We start from the raw sequence: 22,694 nt of genomic DNA on the forward strand, positions 1-22,694 counted from the left end.
TGTCAAACTGAAAGACCTTGGGATGCAGGTGCATATTTCCTTGATAATGGCCTCATAGTTAGACAGGGTGGCAAAGAAGGCATTTGGCACATTTCCCTTTCTCATTCTGAGAATTGAGTATAAGATTTGAGATGTCATGTTGCAGCTCTACAAGACGTAAATAAGGCCACACTTGGAGTATTGTGCACAATTCTGGTCGAGCTTCAATAACAAAGATGTTATTAAGTAAGAAAAGGGGCAAAAAAAATCAACAAAGATGTCACTGAGACTGGAAGGTTTGCATTATGAGGAGAAATTGGTTTGACTGAGATGTTTTACCCTGGAGCTTTGGATTGACTCTATGGGGATTTATAAAATAATTAGGGGCATAGAATAAGGTGAAAAGTCGATGTCCTTTCTACAGATTAGGGGAGTCCATAACGAGAGGGCATAGGTTTAAAGTCACAGGGTAAAGATTTGAAAGGAATCTGAGGGCCTTTTTTAACACAGAGAATGGTACGTTTATGGAAGAAGTTGCCAAAGGAAGTAGTATAGGAGGGTCCAAATTACAATATTTACAAGACGTTTCGACGAGTACATCGATAGGAAAAACTTGAAGGGATGTCAGTAAGACACAGCAAATGGGTTTAATTCAGCTGAAGAAATCTGATTGGCATGGATAAGTTTGACTGATGGTCCAAGGCCAATGTAAAAGGTCACAGCAAATTAATTCCAAATTCGAACAGGTTCCGGAACGGTTCTTGACCTCCTCACGGCAGGTCTTTCAGGATCAGATTTCACACAATGCTTCATGTTGGCGTTTGAATCATGGAGTGAGATTCTTGTTGCCATGCCAAATCAGAGTGAGGAACTCAACAGTCAATAGCATCAGTGGCTGTGTAATCCAACCAGTCCAGTGAGTGATCTATACTGAGGCTGTCCTGATGCTATCACTCATTGCACCAGCATGTTGTTTGAGTTCATCATTTACTGACCCTGTAAACTGTGCTTCTTAGACACCTTGGTGTTGCAAACTGCCAGTCTGAACACAGGGGCACATTAGAGTTTAGATTGCCTTTTGATATGAAATTTCCATGACTTTAATTTACCCTAATACATGCCCAACTTTAAGTCATGTTAATGGCTGGCCCTGCTTGGCTAAAAGGTTTTTAGCTGTATGATGGTCTGTTCAGTTAACGAGAAGTGAATGATTTGTCTTATATTGGAGCTGTAACTTGCGAGTACATGATGCTAGCCAAGTGGTAGAGCTGGATTAGTTAGTGGATGATATTAGTGACCTGCTATTCGTGGATTATGCTCACTTAGTATGTAAGTTCTGTTCATTTTATTCTTCATTCTGGCACAAATGCCTTTGTCAGTTGTCACCACAGCAAAAGAGGGTTAGTTTGTATTGTAGAACATAGAAAAGTACAGCACAGAACAGATCCTTTGGCCCACAATGTTGTGCCAAGGTTTAATCCTATTGTAAAATATAATAACTTAACGTATGCAGCCCTCAACTCACTGCTCTCCATGTGCATGTCTAGCAGGCGCTTAAATGTCCCTAATGACTCTGCTTCTACCACCATCGCTAGCAACGCATTCCATGCATTCACAACTTTCTGCGTAAAGAACCTACCTCTTACGTCTCCTCTATACCTTTCCCCTAATGTCTTAAAACTATGACCCCTCGTACCCGTCAATCCTGCCCTGGGGAAAAGTTTCTGGCTATTGACTCTATCTATTGCTCTCATTATTTTGTACATCTCGATCAGGTCTCCTCTCTTCCTCCTTCTTTCCAGAGAGAAAAGTTTGAGCTTTTTCAATCTTTCTTCAAAAGGCAAGCCCTCCAGTCCAGGCAACATCCTGGTAAACCTTCATTGCACCCTCTCCAAAGCCTCTGTATCTTTCCTATAGTAGGGTGACCAAAACTAAACGCAATACTCCAAATGTGGTCTCACCAGGGACTTGTAGAGCTGTAGCAAAACCTCGCAGCTCTTAAACTCATTCTCCCTGTTAATGTAAGCCAAAACACCATATGCTTTCTTAACAACCCTATCCACTTGGGTGGCAACTTTGAGGGATCTAAGTACTTGCAAACCCAGATTCCTCTGTTCCTCCACACTACCAAGAATCCTGTCTTTAATCCCTATATTCAGCATTCAAGTTCGACCTTCCAAAATGCATCACTTCGCATTTATCCAGGTTGAACTCCATCTGCCATTTCTCAGCCCAGCTCTGCATCCTGTCTATGTCACACAGCAGCCTGCAGTAGCCCTCAATCAACGACACCTGTTACCTTTGTGACATCTGCCCACCCCTCAACCTCCTCATCCAAGTCATTTATAAAAACTACAAAGAGCAGAGGGCCAAGATCAGAGCCCTGCGGGACCCCACTCAACACAGACATTCAGGCAGAACAATTTTCATGTACAACCACTCTCTGCCTTCTGTCAGCCAACTAATTCTGAATCCAGATAGCCAAATCTCCCTGTATCCCATACTTCCTGACTTTATGAATAAGCCTACCATGGGGAACCTTATCAAATGCCTTGCTGAAGTCCATATACACCACATCCACTGCTCAACCTTCATTGACCTGTCTTGTCACCTCCTCGAAGAACTCAATAAGATTTGTGAGGCATGACCTGCCCCTCGCAAAGCCATGCTGACTGCCTTTAATCATGCTATGCTTTGCCAAATAGTCATAGATCCTATCCTTCAGAATTCTTTGCAAAACTTTGCTGATCACAGACGTAAGACTGACTGGTCTGTAATTGCTAGGGATTTCCCTATTACCCTTCTTGAAAAAAAGGAACAACATTCCCCTCCTTCCAATCCTCTGGTACGACTCCCATGGAGAGTGAGGAGGCAAAATGATTGCTGAAATCTAGCACTGACCCTTTATAAAGAGATGCATGCAAAATATAGTTTCTGAGCAACACAGCATTCTGGAGTTAGGTGTTCTTGTGGACTTGTAGTTGCTTTACACTGTTTCTCATTATAGCATATGCTAATATCTCAATACTTGGTGCACTACTGTATGCTAAATGTTAAAAAAAATGAACAGAATACCTTGTGGTTGGAAAACATGTCATCTCTCTTGTATTGTGGATGTTAACAGAATTTGCAAGTGAGTTGATGCTTCGGAGAAAATATTTAGGTCAGTTCTGCCAACGCACCCATGAATCAGCCTCACAATCAAATCAAGGGATATAATAGCAGGGAATTTTAACTTTCCAAACATAGACCAGGACTGCCAAAGAGTTAAGGGTGTGTTTGGGGTGGAATTTATTAAGTGTGTTCAGGAAAATTTTCTCAATCAATATGAAGATATATGTATGAGAGAAGGGCTAAACTTCAATCTCTTCTTGTGAAATATAACTGAAGGATTAACTAAGGTGTTAGTCAAGAACCACTTTGGGACCAGTGACCACAATTCTATCAGTTTTAAAATTAAGTAAAAGGATAAGTCAATTCCAATAGATCTAGTTCATAACTGGGGCAAGGCTAATTTTAATGATTTCAGGCAGGAATTTTCAACTTTTATTTGGAAGCAGATCTTCCTAATGGGACTCCAAAGGTGGGAGGCTTTCAAAGTGAGAGAAAGAGGGTTCAGGGATGGTATGTTCCTGCTAGTCTGAAGGGCAAGATTGGCAGGGATAGAGAATGCTGAATGACTGGAGATTTTGAGGCAGTGGTCAAGAAAAAGAAAGAGGCATATGTCATATAGACAGCTGAGATCAAGTGAATCGCTTGATGAGTATAAGAGGTGTAGGAGTTCTTTAAGAAGGAAATCAGGAGTGCCCAAAAGGACCATGAGATGGCAATGGATAAATTAGAATCCAAATATATATCTGAGTATATTAAGGGCAAAAGAGTAACAAGGGAGAGAACAGAGCCCCTTACAGATCAAGTAGGCCATCTGAGTGGAACCGCAGGAAGTGGGTGAGAGCCTAAACAAATATATCTTGTCTGTATTTGCCATGGAGAAAGACATAGAAACTAGGGCTCTTGGGGAAGTAAATAGTGATGACTTGAAACAAGTCCACATTACAAAAGAGGAGGTGATGGAGATCTTAAAACATATCAAGTTAGCTATAGTCACAGAACCTAATCAAGAGTATCCCAGCAAATGGTGGTAAGCTAGGGAAGAAATAATGGAACCTCAAGCAGAAATTTTTCATAGAATAGAATCCACATAGTATGGAAGCAGGCCATTTGGCCCATTGTGTCCACACCAACCCTACGAAGAGCATCCCACCCAGACCCACCCACCTACCCATCCAGTAAGGCATTTCCCATGGCGAACCCACTTACCCTAAACACCCCTGGATGACAATTCAACATGGCCAATCCATCTAACCTGCACAGATTTGGACTGTGGGAGGAAACTGGAGCACCCAGAGGAAAGCCACACAGACACAAGCCGAATGTGCAAACTCCACACAAACTCACCGAAGGCTGGAATCAAAGCTAGGTCCCTGGTGTTGTGAGACAGCAGTGCTAACTACTGAGCCACCATGCCAGTTATCAACAGCCACTGATGAGGAGCCAGAAGACTGGAGAGTGGCTAATGTTGTACAATTAGCAAGGAAAAGCCAGAGAACAAAGGACCAATGAGCCTAATGTCAGTGATGGGTAAGTTGTTGGTTGGGGGGGGGGGTGGTGTCGGTATTTCTAAGAGATAGGATCTACATGCATTTGGAATGGTGAGGACTGCCAAGAGATAACCAGCTTGGCTTTGTGCATGGGAAATCGTGTCTTAAAAATCTGATTGCATTTTGAAGAAGCAACTAATGAAGAAAGGTGAAGGCAGAGCAGTAGACATTGTCTTTGTGGACTTTAGCAAGGACTCTGAAAAGGTAAGTACTGATTAGTAAAATTAGATGACATGGCATCTTGGGAGTTCAGGACAAATGGATACACAATTGACTTGACTGTAGGAGATGGAGGGAAGTAGTGGAGGAGTATTTTTCAGATTGGAGGCCTATGATCAGCGGAATGTCACAAGGATCGGTGCTGGGACTACTTATTTCATCATTTATATAAAGGATTTGGATGAGAATATTGGAGGCATGGTTATTAAGTTTGTAGATGACACAAAAATTGTTAGTATATAGGACAGAGAAGAAGGCTATCTAAGAGTACACACGATTTTGATCAACTGCTCCATTGTGACATGAAATGACAGATGGAATTTAATTCAGATAAGTTACAGGGTTTTGAATTTTGGTAAGGCAAACAAGGGGAGGAGTTACAGAGTTAATGGCCAGCATCGAAGGGTATTGTCAAACAGAGGAACAAAGTATGATGAATGGTAAGTTCAAATGACATGGGGTCCTGGGAAAGTTAGCCAATTAGATACAAATTTGGCCTGACAGTATGATGGTGGTAGAGGGTTGTTTTTCCATCTGGTGGCCTGTGACCAGTGTTGCGCCTGTGGGTTCACTGTTGTTCATCATGCATATAAAGGATTTGAATAAGAGTACTGGAGACATGTTGATGTCGTGGATGACATCAAAATCAGTGGTATATTGGAGAGTAAAAATGGTTATCTAAGAGTACAATAGGATCTTGATCAACTGGGCCAGTCTGCTAAGAAATGGCAGATGGATTTCAATTCAGGTAAATATGAGGTTTTGCATTTTGATAAGACAAATCAAGGCAGGACAATTAATGTTAGGGCCTGGAAGAGTGTTATCCAATAGAGAGACCTAAGGGTGCAGGTGCATATTTCCTCAAAAGAGGGGGTGGTGATGAAGGGATTTGGCACACTTCCCTTCGTTGTTCAGAACATGGGTTACAGGATTTGGGAGGTCATTTTGCAAGACATTGATAAGGCCACATTTGGCGTCCTGCACACAATCCTGATTGCCCTGCTATGGCAAGGATGTTATTAAGCAAGAAATGTTCTAAAAAAAGGATTTACAAGGATGTTACTAAGTCTGGAAAGTTTGAGTGATAAGGAGTGGCTAGTTAGACAGGGACTTTTTGTCGTGGAGCATTGGAGGCTGACGGGCATCTTATGGCCGTTTATAATATCCTGAGGGGCACGGATAAGGTGTAAAGCAAATGTCTATTCCCAGAGTAGGACAGTCCTTAACAAGAGGATATAAGTTTAACGTGAGAGGGTAAAGATTGGAAATGAATCTGAGGGAATCTTTTTTTAACACAGAGGTTGGTGCATATATGAAATGAGCTGCCAGAGGAAATGGTATAGGAGTATATGTCTAAACAGGTACATGGATAGGGAAGATTTTCAGGGATATGGGATAGAGTGGTGCTGGAAAAGCAAAGCAGTTCAGGCAGTATCCAAGGACCAGGAAAATTGATGTTTCAGGCAAAAGCCCTTCATCAGGAATACAGGCAGAGTGCCTGAAGGGTGGAGAGATAAAAGACAGGAGGGTGGGAATGGGGAGAAAGTAGCATAGAGTACAATAGTGAATGGGGGTAGGGATGGAGGTAATAGATTGGTGAGGAGGGTGGAGGAAAATAGAAAGAGTACAATGGGTGGGTAGGGGTGGGGATGAAGGTGATAGGTCAGAGAGGAGGGTGGAGTGGATAGGTGGAAAGGAAGATAAGCAGGTAGGACAAGTCATGAGGGCAGTGCTGAGCTGGAAGTTTGGAGCTGGGGTGAGGTGGAGGGAGGGGAAATGAGGAAACTGGTGAAGTCCATATTGATGCCTTGGAGATGAAGTGTTCCAAGGCAGAAGATGAGGCGTTCTTCCTCCAGGCGTCAGGTGTGAGGGAGTGGCGGTGAAGGAGGCCCAGGACCTCCATGTCCTTGGCAGAGTGGGAGGGGCAGTTGAAATGTTAGGCCACAGGGCGGTGTGGTTGATTGGTGCGGGTGTCCCAGAGATGTTCCCTAAAGTGCTCTGCTAGGTGGCGTCCAGTCTCCCCAATGTAGAGGAGACCGCATCGGGAACAACGGATACAATAAATGATATTGGTGGATGTGCAGGTGAAACTTTGATGGATGTGGAAGGCACTTTTTGGGCCTTGGATGGAGGTGAGGGAGGAGGTGTTGGTGCAGGTTTTGCAATTCCTGCGGTGGCAGGGGAAGGTGCCAGGACGGGAGGGTGGGTTGTTGGGGGGGCATGGACCTGACCAGGTAGCCACGGAGGGAACGGTCTTTGCGGAAAGTGGAAAGGGATGGTGAGGCAAATATATCTCTGGTGGTGGGGTCCGTTTGGAGGTGGCGGAAATGTTGGAGGATGATTTGGTTTATGCGAAGGTTGGTAGGGTGGAAGGTGAGCACCAGGGGGGTTCTGTCCTTGTACGGTTGGAAGCGTGGGGTCTGAGGGCAGAGGTGTGGGATGTAGATGAGATGTGTTGGAGGACATCTTTCACCACGTGGGAAGGGAAATTATGGTCTCTGAAGAGGGAGGCCATCTGGTGTGTTCTGTGGTGGAAATGGTCCTCCTGGAAGCAGATACGGTGGAGGTGGAGGAATTCGGAATACAGGATGACATTTTTGCAGGAAGTAGGGTGGGAAGAGTTGTAATCCAGGTAGATGTGGGAGTCTGTGGGTTTGTAAAAAATGTCAGTGTCAAGTCGGTCGTCATTAATGGAGATGGAGAGGTCCAGGAAGGGGAGGGAGGTGTCAGAGATGGTCCAGGTAAATCTAAGGTCAGGGTGGAATGTGTTGGTGAAGTTGATGAATTGCTCAACCTCCTCGCGGGAGCACGAAATGGCGCCGAAGCAGTCATCAGTGTAGCGGAGGAAGAGGTGGGGAGTGGCGCCGGTGTACTTATGGAAGATGGACTGCTCTACATAGCCAACAAAGAGACAGGTATAGCTGGGACACATACGGGTGCCCATGGCTACCCCTTTGGTCTGGAGGAAGTGGGAGAATTCAAAGGAGAAATTGTTAAGGGTGAGGTCAGTGCACCAGACTACCAATTCTCAGTGGGGATGGTAGCTGCAGCAGCCACAAGGCTAATGGTGTCCGAGCAGTTCCAGAAGCTGGGGAAATCTTCTGGAATGTTTGAGGAGTGCTGGTTATGGAGGTGGGTAGGTAAAAAGTGTGTTGTACTTACAGTTGTAACCCTACTGCGAATCCTCTTGCAAGGATGCCTGCCTTGAAGAAGTTTTCCTCCTCTCTCTACAAGAATCTCAGGGAGTCCCTCTCCCACTGCAACTCCCAGGTAATTTCCTCTGTTCTGAAGCTCTTCAACCATGTCCTGAAACAGAATCGCTACCACATCCACATTTGCTTTCTCAGTGCCTGCCTCCGCAACCAACTCATCCCACAGGGACTCCGGACCACCTTTAAACCAGCAGAGTTCGGACCCGAACAGGACAAACAGTACAGACTATAGATTCAAAACCACCAGCAACGGTTCTCCTTCAAGATCCTCCACTCCACGCTCACAGCAATGCGCCGACACCTAACCACTCTACAGTCAGCCCTACCTCAGCTGAGGGCCACACTCTCTCAGAATTGCAAAGGACCCTTTCTGTACTATATCCTCAGGAGAATTCAACTCTCAACAAACAGTATTTCAACTCCGTCTCAAACATCAAAAACTGTAAGTACAACAAACTTTTATCTACCCATCTCCATAACCAGCACTCCTCAAACATTCCAGAAGATTCCCCCAGCCTCTGGAACTGCTCGGACGCTATTAGCCATGCAGCTGCTGCAGCTACCATCCCATGGTGATGGATGACGTCACTTCCGCCCACATCACAGCCGCTTCCGCCCCTCACAATTCCTCATGCACCTCATATGACATCACTTCCGCCCCTAACATCATCGCCGATGTCACACGTTCAGTGACTTCCGCCCCCCCCCCACTGCTGTGTTTGACACCACTTCCACCCCCACCAACGCCACTCACTTGCATTCTGCTGACATGCCCTCCACAGGTCCCACTGTCACCATCCCCGGCCCCCAGAACTCTGAGGGGATCACCACCCCTGCTCATGACTCCATCCCCATTCCCCCAACATCACACCTACTCTAGTTACAGGCTCCGCCCCTACTCCCAGCTTGACACCCACACCAGATCCCAGATCCCAGCCCTGCCGAGTGTTCACCATCCCTCCAGACCTCCCACTCACTGAGGACAAAAGATCAGTCCTCAGCAAAGGACTCACCTTCATCCCCCTCCGCCCACGCATCAATGAATTTAATACATGCACTGACGTCGAACACTTCTTCCACCGCCTCCGCCTCCGAGCTTACTTTCACAATCAGGATTCCCGCCCACCTTCTGAGGGCCCCTTCTCCCGCCTCCAACACACTGCATCCACCTGGACACCCCATGCTGGCCTATTACCCACTCTCAAACACTTCATTTTCAACTGCCACCGGGACATTAACCGCCTCAACCTGTCTACCCCTCCCCCACTCTAACCTCTCACCCTCACAACACGCTGCCCTCCACTCGCTCTGCTCCAATCCCGACCTCACCATCAAGCCAGCAGATAAAGGGGGTGCAGTGGTAGTCTGGCTCACTGACCTCTATACCACTGAAGCCAGACGCAAACTCGAGGATACCTTCTCCTACTGCCCCCTCAACCATGACCCCACCCCCCATCACCAAACCATCATCTCCCAGACCATACAGAACCTCATCACCTCAGGAGATCTCCCACCCACAGCTTACAACCTCATAGTCCGGGAACCCCGCACTGCCCGGTTCTACCTCCTTCCCAAGATCCACAAGCCTGACCACCCTGGCCGACCCATTGTTTCAGCATGCTCCTGCCCCACTGAACACATCTCTACCTACCTCGACACTGTCCGATCCCCCCTGAGTCCAGGAACTCCCCACATACGTTCGAGACACCACCCATGCCCCCCACCTCCTCCAAGACTTCCGTTTCTCTAGTACCCAACGCCTCATCTTCACAATGGATATCCAATCCCATCCGCCATGACCTTGGCCTCCAAGCCCTCCGTTTCTTCCTTTCCTGATGTCCCCAACAGTACCCTTCCACCAGCACTCTCATTTGTTTGGCTGAACTGGTCCTCACCCTTAACAATTTCTCCTTTGAATTCTCCCACTGCCTCCAGACCAAAGGGATAGCCATGGGTACCCGTATGAGCCCCAGCTATGCCTGTCTCTTTGTTGGCTACGTAGAACAGTCCATCCTCCATAATTACACCAGCACCACTCCCTACCTCTTCCTCCGCTACACTGATGACTGCATCGGCGCCATTTCGTGCTCCCGCGAGGAGGTTGAGCAATTCATCAACTTCACCAACACATTCTACCCTGACCTTAAATTTACCTGGACCATCTCTGACACCTCCCTCCCCTTCCTGGACCTCTCCAACTCCATTAATGACGACCGACTTGACACCAACATTTTTTACAAACCCATAGACTCCCACAGCTACCTGGATTACACCTCTTCCCACCCTACCTCCTGCAAAAATGCTATCCCGTATTCCCAATTCCTCCGCCGTATCTGCTCCCAGGAGGACCATTTCCACCACAGAACACACCAGATGGCCTCCTTCTTTATAGACCGCAATTTCCCTTCCCATGTGGTTAAAGATGCCTCCAAAGCATCTCATCCACATCCCGCACTTCCACCCTCAGACCCCACCCCTCCAACCATAACAAGGACAGAACCTTCCTGGTGCTCACCTTCCACCCTACCAACCTTCACATAAACCAAAACATCCACCGACATTTCCACCACCTCCAAACGGACCCCACCAGCAGGGATATATTTCCCTCCCCACCCCTTTCCACCTTCCGCAAAAACCGTTCCCTCCGTGACTACCTGGTCAGGTCCATGCCCCCAATAACCCACCCTCCCATCCTGGCACCTTCCCCTGCCACCGCAGGAATTGCAAAACCTGCACCAACACCTTCTCCCTCACCTCCATCCAAGGCCCAAAAGGAGCCTTCCACATCCATCAAAGTTTCACCTGCACATCCACCAATATCATTTATTGTATCCGTTGCTCCCAGTGTGGCCTCCTCTCCATTGGGGAGACTGGACGCCTAGCAGAGCGCTTTATGGAACATCTCTGGGACACCCGCACCAATCAACCACACTGCCCCGTGGCCCAACATTTCAACTCCCCCTCCCACTCAGCCGAAGACATGGAGGTCCTGGGCCTCCTCCACCGCCACACCCTCACCACCTGACGCCTGGAGGAAGAACACCTCATCCTCTGCCTCGGAACACTTCAACTCTTGGGCATCAATGTGGACCTCACCAGTTTCCTCATTTCCCCTCCCTCCACCTCACCCCAGCTCCAAATTCCAGCTCAGCACTGTCTCCATGACTTGTCCTACCTGCCTATCTTCCTTTCCACCTATCCACTCCACCCTCCTCTCTGACCTGTCACCTTCATCCCCACCCCCATCCACCCATTGTACTCTTTGCTACCTTCCCCCACCCTCCTCCCTGACCTATCATCTCCATCCCCACCCCCATTCACCTATTGTGCTCTATGCTACTTTCTCCCCATCCACACCGTCCTCTCATTTATCTCTCCACCCTTCAGGCACTCTGCCTATATTCCTGATGAAGGGCTTTTGCCTGAAACGCCGATTTTCCTGCTCCTTGGGTGCTCCCTGACCTGCAATGCTTTTCCAGCACCACTCTAACCCAGAATCTGGTTTCCAGCATCTACAGTCGTTGTTTTTACCTTTCAGGGATATGGGCCAAATGCAGGTAAATGTGTTTAGTTCAGTTGAGGAAACCTTGTTCGTGTGCAGGAGTTGGACCAAAGGCCCGAGGTTGAGGTAAAAAGCCACAGCAAAATGCACTCATTGAATTAAACAGGTTCCTAAACAGTTATCGACTTCCCCACTGCCTGCACGTCTTCCGGGAAAATATTCCACACATGCGCCCCATTTGTACTTGAATCATGGAGTGAGATTCCTGCTACCATGCCACACTGAGTCAGAGTGCGGAACTCAACAGACAACAGCTGCTTAGGGATAGTCAACACAGTTTTGTGCAAGGGGAATCGTATCTCATAAATTTTATTGAGAGCTTGAAGAGGTGGCCAAGAAGATAGATAAAGACAAAGAGTAGACTTTGTCTACATCTACTTTAGCAAGGAATTTGACAAGGTAAGTACTGGTTAGTAATGTTAAGTGACAATGAATCGAAGGAGAGCCAGCCAATTAGATACAAAATTTGCTTGACAGTAGGAGGTGGACGGTCATGATCGAGGGTTGTTTCTCAGACTGGGGAGGCCTGTGAGCAGCGATATACTGCAAGGATCAGTGCTTGGTCTACTTTTGTTGATTATATCTATAAATGATTTGGTTGAGAATATTGGAAGCATGGTTAGTAAGTTTGTGGATGAAACCAAACTTGGTGCCATAGTGGACAGTGAAGACGGTTATCTAAGAGTACAATGGGATCTTGATCAACTATGCCAGTTGACCAAGGAATGACGGATAGAGTTTACTTCAGATAAATGTGAGATTATGAATTTGGTAAGACAAATCAGTGCAGGACTTAAACAGTTAATAATAGGGCCCTGAAGAGTGTTGTTGAACTGAAAGACCTATGGGTGCAGGTGCATATTTCTTTGAAAGTGGCATCACAATTAAACAAAATAGTGCCTTCATCAGTGAGAGGATTGAGAACAGGAGTTTAGATGTAATGTTACATCTATACAAGACATGAATAAGGCCGCATGTGGAGTACTGTGTACATTTCTGGTCACCCAGCTGTAGCAAGGATGTTATTCAAATAGAAAAAGTACAAGAAAGGGATTGACGAAGTTGTTACTGAGACTAGAAGGTTTGAGTTATAAGGAGAGACTGGATAGACTTGGCCTTTTGACCCTGGAGCATTGGAGGCTGTGTGTGACCTTACAGATGTTTATAAAATCACAAGGGGCATAATTAGATGAAAAGCCAAGGTCATTCTCCCCAGGATAGGGGAATCCATAACTAGAGGGCATGGGTTTAAAGTGAGAGGGGAAATATTTAAGACAGATCTTTTTAATGCAGAGGGTGGTTCATTTATGGAATGAGCTGCCAGGAGGTAGAGGCAGGTGCAATTATAATATTTGCAGGGCGTTTGGCCAGGTACAAATATGAAAGAGTTGGATGGATATGGGCCAGGTAACTGGAATTAGTACAATTGAGGAAACCTGGTTGGCATGGATGAGTTTGGCCGTATACTTGAGACTGAGGTAAAGAGCCACAGGAATCCTTCCCATTGGTGCTTGAATCATGGAATGAGATTCCTGCTGTCATACTGGGTCAGAGTGAGGAACTCTACAGTCAGCAGAATCATGGTTCTGTAATCCATCCAGACCTGTGGATGATCCACAGTGAGGTAGTCCAGTACTATCATTCATTTCAGCAGTTGATAATTTACTGGCCTTGCACACCGTGTTTCTCAGAATTCCCTCATGTTGAATGTTGCCAGTCTAAAGTCAGGGCACATTGGAGAAAACCTTGTCTCTTGACGTAGAATCTACATGATTTTAATTTTGCTGAAGATGTGTTGCTGGAAAAGCGCAGCAGGTCAGGTAGCATCCAAGGAACAGGTGAATCGATGTTTCGGGCATGAGCCCTTCTTCAGGAATGATTTTAATTTTCCCTAGCACATGACCAACTTTTATTCCTGTTTATGATGGCTGGTCCTGCTTGACTAACATATTAAGTAACAGTACGATGGTCTACTTAGCTAATGATGAGCCAATTGTTTTTCTTATATTAGAGCTGTAACTTGCAAGTACATGATTCTGTCCATGTGGTAGAGTTGGAATAGTTATTAGGTTATCATGAGGTAAGTAACATGTTATGCATTTAATATCAATGGCAATGTAATTTTATCCTCATATCTCCAGTAGATACCATTAGTAACCTGTTATTCTTGGATTATGTTCACTTCAGTATGTTAGTTCTGTTAATTTTATTCTTCATTCTAATATATCTGTCTTCACCATTTGTCACCACAGCAATAAATCTTTAGTTCAGTGCATCATTGATTCTGAATGTGGAGTCCCAATCCTGTATTAGGTGATCCATTGCAAATGTCTGTATATTGTCCAAACAAAACAGTGTTTTGGTGTCACGTGTGTCTCCTGGGCCTTGGGGGTGTGGTTGCTTTACATATGTTCTCATTGTAGCAATATGGATGTATCAATGATGGGTGCCCTAAATTGTGCTAAACCCTAAAAGTGATCAAAATACAGTATGGTTGGGAAACACGTAATCCCGATCAGATTACGAATATTTGCAGAATTTGGTTTTGAAAGTAAGGTAATGATTTGGAGAATTTCCTGAGGTCAGTTTTACCACTACGTCTAATGAATAAGCCTCACAATGTAGTGTTACACTGCTGAAGTTTCCTTCTTCTCCAAGTGACCTTCCATTACCTGATAGCTTAATCCCAGTTCTCCAACTTCTGTTCCCCTGACTTGCACTTCACTCATTGGGATATGGCCTTCCTTGCTGTCAGCTTTCACCACCGCATGAAACAGCTTCAGCAGCTCCACATTGAACTTCTGACGAGGAACAAGAGAAGCAGCGACAAGGCCAGCAGCACCAGCAGCAGTAGGAACAAGTCTAGCAGCAGCATTAACTGACTCTTCCTCAGCCACGTGGGACTCTACAGTGCAGAGCTGATGAAATCCTGCTGGCCAGAGGCAAGATCTCCAAAACAGGGCTTCCATGCAGAGGGTCAGCTATCTCAACATTTCTGATTCCCACTATGTCAGGAGGCTCAGTCTTCTATGGCTATTCGGTGCTGACATCTGCAGCCTCCAAGTGCAAGACCTCCTTCCCAATGGACAAGTGAGTCTGTCACTACTCAGCCTGTCCCAGGCTGTCAACCTCTCTCTTCAGTTCTGTTCTCTCCACTGGGAGGACATTCTTGCTGCTCGTTGTCGTAAGCTGCCTTTTCCTCCTGTCCTTGGCAAACATAAACTCAATCCTTTCACTCAGGTCCCACAGCAGAACCTCCAGCTGTGTACCATGAGACAACTGCCTTGTTCTTGTCTTCATTCTTGTGATGGCTGCAGACTCAGGAATCAATGGTTCAGTCATTCTAAACTCAGACAGGCTGCATGGACGTCCAGCTGCTGCAGGTTTCAGCAATGACCTGACGTGAAGGATTCCTGAGAAATATTTGACAAATTCAGTGCATCAATCTGGCCAACTTGATTGAGTGGTCAGGAAATGTCTGTCAGGTGGTTAATGTCACGGCTGAGTTAAACAGCCAGTGCAAAATCCATTCCATGGAAGCAGACTATTCAGCCCATATCGACACCTCAAGCAGCATCCCAATCAGATCCACACCCTACCCTAACAGCTTGAAATTCCCATGGCTAACCCACCTAGCCTGCACATCCCTGGACACCCACAGGCAATTTAGCATGGCCACTCCACCTAACCTGCACATCTTTGGGCTTTGGGAGGAAAACAGGGCCACCCAGAGGAAGCCCACATAGACACAGGGACAATGTACAAACTCCACACAGGCAATCACCCATGGGTGGAATAGAACCTGGGTTCCTGGCACTGTGAGGCAGCCATGCAAACCACTGAACCACCGTATCGGAATTGAATCAAGCAGGTTCCCAACTCCACCCTGTCCCGAGGTGATTTAGATAACTTTTCCCAGAATGCTTCCAATTGGTTCTTGAACAAAAGATTCATGTTATACCATATTGAGTATAGTTGGGAACACAACAGGCAGGAGAATCCACAATGAGATAGTCCATATGTTGCAGCAGCAAATGACTCTTTTTCATCACGGAATATTGAGCTATGAGCAAGTCTGCAATTATTGCCTGCCTTGTAGTTGTCCTTCGGAATATGGTGTTTACTCTGAATATTCATAGATTTTTAATCATTCCTGATGAAGGCACTAAGATATATTTCCAATTTCAGTGGCATTTTGCATTGAGGGAAAGCAGGAAATAATTGTAGTCCTGAAACTGCAACCCCTCTCCTTCTATTGATTGAGTTTGCAGGTTTGCAAGATACTTTCAATTAAACCTTAACTGTAAAATGCTGAGGCAGGTTATCTTCTCAATTGTTTATACTGCTGCCATGTTGCATCAGGTCTGGGAGTGGAGTGAATCGTTGAAGGCGTGGATATGATACCAATCAAGATGACTGCTTTGTGTCAAATAGTGATAAGCTTCTTGCATGTTGTAGAAATTGCATTCATCCAGGCATGTTTAGAGAGCATTTCTGAAGTGCCCTCTTGTTGAACAGACTCAGCGCAGTCTGAAGCTATATCAGTCACTCCAGAATACTTAGTCTCTTACTTGTTGCTATTACTAGTTCTTGAGGGAGAATTTAGTGAAGTCAGATAATGCTTATGAATGTCAAGGGAAAAGAGATAGTTTTTTTTTGTTAAAGATAGTAATTGGCTAGATATTCCATGATTTAATGTTAGGTGCAATTATCAGTCTGAGCCTGGATATGTTCCTGGGCTTGCTGATGGAGGCATGGACTGCTACAATATCTATGGAATTGAACTTGGAATTGAACACTGCAATTATCAGTAACATCCCACTTTCTGCCCTGAGGAGTTGCTGGAACAATGTTTTGGAGTCGGGCATACTTGCTCTCACTCCAGCCAGTGGAGATCTTTTCCCTGATTCCCGCTTACTCTAGTTTTGCCAATTCCTTGCTGCCAAATTTGAGCAAATGCTACCTTGCTATTAAGGGCAGCAACTCTCACCACCTTTGGAGTTCAGCTTTTTATGTCCATGTTTGAAGCAAATCTTTCATAAGACCTCAGCCCAAATCATCCTTGCAGAACCCACATTGAGCATTGGTGAAAAGTCGAATGCCACGTGATACCATTATTATGCAGCTTCCAGATATGTGTGATCGTGAAGTTGTTGGATATTGTGTTTTAGATTATCTTTACTAACTCATCAGCTCACTATATTCATTAATACCGGGTTCCATTCATTCATTCATTCATTCATTCATAACTCTTTACTAACCTGTTATTTACGATAACATGGTTTCATTCATTCATTTACAAAGACAATGTTTTGTAATATATTTTACTATTACAACATAGACAACAATTAATACATCTCTTTCAACCTCAGGCCTATTTCTACATCAAAACTACCTCTGAATTGATGTCAATATCATAAACAATACCATGCCCATCAAGCATCCACAAAACATTATAATATTAATGAGCCCTTAGCAACCATCTCTCAGACGTGAATACATTACAGAACACCAAACAGTTTCCCCAATTATCATGTACTTATTAAATACCTTTAACTGGACCGTTATCCCTTTAAGAAACTGTCAAAACAACACTTATGTGAAATTGCATGAATAAATGAAACTCACTTTGGCGCATAGTAAACAAATCTCACAAACCAGCTGCGTTAATCAGTTTAATACCCTTTATTCTTTTAAGTACAGGTACAAATTTTCACTTACTTAGAGCATATAGGCCTAGTATTTTTTACTAACATTCACTAACTTAAAAGACAAAGGGACCGACACCTTTTAAGACCGGACAGACATGCTTAATCCTATCAGGAGTAGCAGCCAGCACTGAGCACATGTGTTAACCCAACCCCTGTTTCCCAGGACAGACACCCCTCAAACCTTTGTGTACTATAGTTAAAACAATGTAACTCCGTAATATTGGAATTTTAATATATGTAAGAACTTTGTACAAAAAAGGTAGTGAACGAATTGTATTTCAGGATTCTATTGCCCTCTTGAACTTGTGCTACTTCTCGTTGCTGAATAAAGAAGGCTTTTTTCACCACTCACCGATTTTGGTCGTTATTTGAACACAGTCTCACAAAGTCATGGCACAGTATCATATTCTGCTGTTTACAGCTCAGAAAACCTCTTCAATTATCTAGGTTCTCAATCCTATCACGAGGTACAAAATCAATGTTAACATCTTCTGGGGTCATTCCTCCTGACTGTGTGACACTATGCTGACCCTACAGGACCATAACATGGGGGTATAATCTGAAAATTAGGACGAGACAATTCTGGAGAGATGTTAGGAAGCACTTCTACACACAGATGGTGGTAGAGGTTTGGAGCTCTCCTCAACAAATGGTCGTTGATGCTAGGTCAATTTAATAAGTTTAATTTCGATAGGTTAATTGTAACTCTGAGATAATTTTTTTGTTAAGCAAAGGTATTGAATGAAGGTTATGGGTCAAAAGTAGGTCAAAGGAGTTAGGCCACAGATCAGCCTTGATCTCATTGTATGGCAGAACAGGCTTGAGGGATTGAATGGCCTACTCCTGTTCCTAGGAGCCATATGTAAATAAATCTGTAGGAACAAATTACTGCAGATGATGAAATCTGTACTGAAAGCAACAGATGTTGGAGGTTACACTGGGTCAGACAGCATCCATGGAGAGAGAGCATGCTAATGTTTTGGGTCTAGATGACTCTTCATCAGAGCAGCTGTCTGACCCGCTGTGATTCCCAGCATTCATTGTTTTCAGTGTGTATAAATCTGACTGTCAGGATGTTTGTTGCTCTCCCAGGTTTGGCAGGCTGCTATTTGAGAGGAGGACTTTCAAGGTCAACCAAATTGTGCATACTTTTATGGTGTCCAAATCTGATACCCAGTTGAAGGCTGAGTGGTTCAGGCAATATTATTTCTTTATCACTTCCACAAGTAGGTTTTTGTATGATAGTGTGGATTCCTTAGCTCTTAGAGTGGGTCTCCAGTCACACATAGAATAGATTGGATCAAATGCATGTTTCTTTCCCTAAAGGAGATTCATTAATCAGAGGGCTTTCGCAACAATCTTTAAACTCCAAGGTGAACATTACTGACACAGAACATTATCCCAATATCTGTTTAATTAGTGGAATTCAAATTTGCAAAATGCCATTATGGGAACTGAAATCAAGTCACCAGGCCCCTGGATGATAAATGAATCCAGAAGCATAACCACAAAGGTCATATACACAAAATTAAAGTGGGATCAAATCCCAGTGAATTAAAGGATGTTATGACTGGCACCTTAAAAACTAAATTTGAACAGTTTTTGTCAAAAATATAATGACACTGACATGGGAATCTGGAAAACATACCCACAGGTCTCAAATCAACAATGAATGTTGGAAAGGAGATAAAGGTCCAGATCTGGACCAGCGAATTTTGGAAACCAGGATCCACTGCTCTCTGTTCAGTTGGTGTCTGCAAGGTCAGAATGGAAAAGTAACTAATGCATATTACATGGACTTAGAATCAGAGTGATGTCCTGATACATTTTCAATCGCTTGAAAAGTTCAGGAACATAATTACAAGAGCTACTTTCCCTGAAATTGATCTGTTTCTTCAAGTCTCCAAGCATTAATGTGAGAGACCATCAGAAAAGTCTATATACCGCACTTCTGAATTCAGCAGAGATATATAGACAGGCTGGATTAATTAGGGGAGCTTTCCCTGCTTAGTATTTCCCTAGTGTACTGATGTTTTGAGGATCATATTATTTCAATGACTTAAATGTAAAAAAATTGAACATCTATAAATAAATGTGAAAGTAAAAGTAACTAACTGTGTTTTATGATTTATGTCCAGAACACAGTCGCAAGTTGATAAGAGAAAACAAATAATGAATCCCCCAATGGGGGATGGTAGACTGTCACAGGGCTCAGCTACAGACTGGGTAAGTGCATCGGACAGGTGACAGGTCCAATACATAATGTACACATATAAATAGAAAAGGATGGCCAAGTGAAGGCTGTACTCTCAGTATCTGTTATTGAGGATTTAGTAATCTCAATTAGGTTCTACCTTTTCAGACTACCATTAAATTCCATATTTCTGGCCGGGTCTTCCAATCCTGACAATGTGCAAACTCCACACAGACAATTGCTAGAGGTTGGAATCGAACCCAGGTCCCTGACACTCTGAGGCAGCAATGCTAACCACTGAGCCACCGTATGGCAACCAACCACCCCCCCCCACCCCCACCCCCCACAACTGAGCCACCATGCCTCCGAATATTTTCCATTAACTTTCTTACCACTGATGTCTGACTAACTGGTCTGTAATCATTTAGCTTTGCCCTGCTTCCCTTAATGAACAAAAGAATCATGTTAGCTACTTCCAATCCTCTGGCTCTTCATATGTGGCCAGTGAAGTATTAAAAATCTCTGTCAAGGCCCCAGCAATCTTCGACCAAATTGCACTGATCCCATTTACCTGCACTTAGGCCATAGTCTCCTATGCCCTCACATTTTAAGAGCTCATCCATGTTTCTTAAATGTTGCAAGAATACCTTTCTCTACCAACCTCCAAGCAGCATGTTCTATATTTTCACCATTGTATGAATTGCCATAGTAGCTGAGTAAGATAATCAGGGGATAAAGGGGGGATTGATTAGTCCTAGGGATTTGGGGTGTGTGAGAGGGTTGGTCATGGGGATGGGTGACAAGTGAAGGGAGGAGGTTGGGGATGCCATGGTGATAGCTGTATAGTTATCCCAGAGTTAGACCAGGAATTTCCACCTACTTTTCTTGAGTAGCTACACAGGTGAGTAAGCAAGATGGTCCATGGTCTCTGTTTCTAACCAGTTAGCAGGGGCATTCCTGTGCATTTTGAAAGGAGTCAGTGCTTCGTGATTTTGGTGAGATCATTTTTTTTAGATCACATGCCTTGACCTCCACCAATTCGGAGACTGGAAGATCTGAGTTAACATTGATTCGCCCAGTGACTGTCCATCATCTCTTAGTGTTGTTTCTTGGAGTGGACAAAGAGAAAGTCACTTCAGGATGACTCACTTGCGTTTTCCTTTTCACCACATGTTGTGTATGTTCCTTTCAGAGCAGATTAACAGTTATCGCTGATGAAGGGCTTTTGCCTAAAACATTGATTTTCCTGCTCCTAGGATGCTGCCTGACCTGCTGTGCTTTTCCAGCACCACACTCTTGACTGATTGAGTATCATACTCAAGGTGTATGATGACATATTCAATAAATTCAAAGCTTAGAAGTTTGATTGACAGGAGGGACTAAGGTTATGACGGACAGGAAGAAAAGTAGAGCTGAGGCAGAAATCAGATCAGCTAGGGTCCAATTCACCAGCAGAACCAAGTCAAGGGAGCGAATTGCCCTACCCTTGTTCCCATTTGTTACATTCTATGTTCTAGATCATTGAATATAATCAACAGAATCCGTAATGGGGCAAAAAAACATATAATCATGCTTTTGATGTTGCTTCCTGGAAGAGTGCATATCTGACCTGATAACACATGGGCAAAACAATGTTAGAAGTAGTGCATGTTGAAAGTTACAGCAGTTCATGAATACAAAGAAATTATATGCAAAATTATAGTAGCAGAGATGGTAAACAAAGATGCTTCTTTCATTGTGTTGAATTGAATTGAATCGAATTTATTATCATGTGTACTGAGGCACTGTGAAAAGTTTTATCTGGTGAGCAATACAGGCAGATCACAGAGTTAAATAGCACAGAAATGTAAATAGTAGGTAAGCAGCAGCAAAACAAAAATACAGGTACAGGTGAATGCTAAGAGTTCATGAGTCCATTCAGTATTCTATCAACGATAGGGCAGAAACTGGTGCATGTGTTCAGGCTTCTGTACCTTCTCCCCAATGGTGGAGATTGTAGAAAAGCATTGCCAGGGTGGGATGGATCTTTGAGAATGCTGGTGACCTTTCCTTGACTGGTAAATGGATTCTCAAGATGGGAGGTTGACCTTTGAGATTGTCTGGGCCAAGTTCACCACTCTCTGTAACCGTCTCCGATCTTGAATGTTACAGTTGCCATACATCCAAATAGTAGTGATACATCCAGACAGAATGCTCTCGAAGGCACACCTAAAGAACTTGGCAAGGGTATTTGCCATCAAGCCAGATTTTCTCAGCTGCCTGAGGAAGAAGAGACATTGTTGGGCCTTTGTAACCAATGCATCCACATGAAGAGTCCAAGAAAACTGGGTGTTGATGATGACCACTCCCAGGAACTTGACACTCTCCACTCGTTTTGCCTCTGTGCTGTTAATGTGTACGGGGGAAGTGCATGAGTAAGATCCCACCGAAAGTCCATAATGAGTCCTTTGGTTTTGCCAGCATTGAGAGCTAGGTTGTTCTCAGTGCACCATTTTTCAACAATTCAATTTAATTCAATTCAAGAAGAACAAACATATTCCAAATCACTCAAATGCTGCAATGAAGTTCCAGAATAGGACAGAAATCCATGCACTGGACTCTAAAGTTATTTTATTACAACACCATTTACTCTTTTCCATGGTAATTAAAGTATTTGAAGTTCAAAGTTCCACTACGAATTAGCAACTCCTGTTGAATATCAAGCTAATTTGTCCAATATGTGTCCTAGGTGCATGCAAAGGATTTTCATAGTGGATAAGTGCACTTTAAAAGTTTGCCAAGTTTTAAAATATGTTTCAAATTGCATTATAACAATTGTTAAAAAATTGTAGATTAAAAATGCTTAAAAATAACTAAAACTTGTTTTGAAAAGTTATTAAAAATATTTAAAAGTTTTAAATACACTGCTCAAATTGTTTTTAAGTAGTTAAAATCAAATTAAAACACTCACGTGCAAAAGCGCTGACCTTGAGAGTTCATGATGTTATTGAGAGAACCCTGAATCAGCCTGGTTGGGCCTCACAGATGCTTTCAATATTGGATCATGTTGCAGTAAGAATGAATGTTCTCACCCCAGCTTATGAAGCAGGTAAGGTCATATTTCTTTATGCAATCAACCACCCAGGGACCACAGATCTGGGCCGTAATGTGAACATG

The sequence above is a fragment of the Chiloscyllium punctatum genome, chromosome 2, assembly GCF_047496795.1.
Source record: "Chiloscyllium punctatum isolate Juve2018m chromosome 2, sChiPun1.3, whole genome shotgun sequence".
In the NCBI taxonomy this organism is placed as follows: domain Eukaryota; kingdom Metazoa; phylum Chordata; class Chondrichthyes; order Orectolobiformes; family Hemiscylliidae; genus Chiloscyllium; species Chiloscyllium punctatum.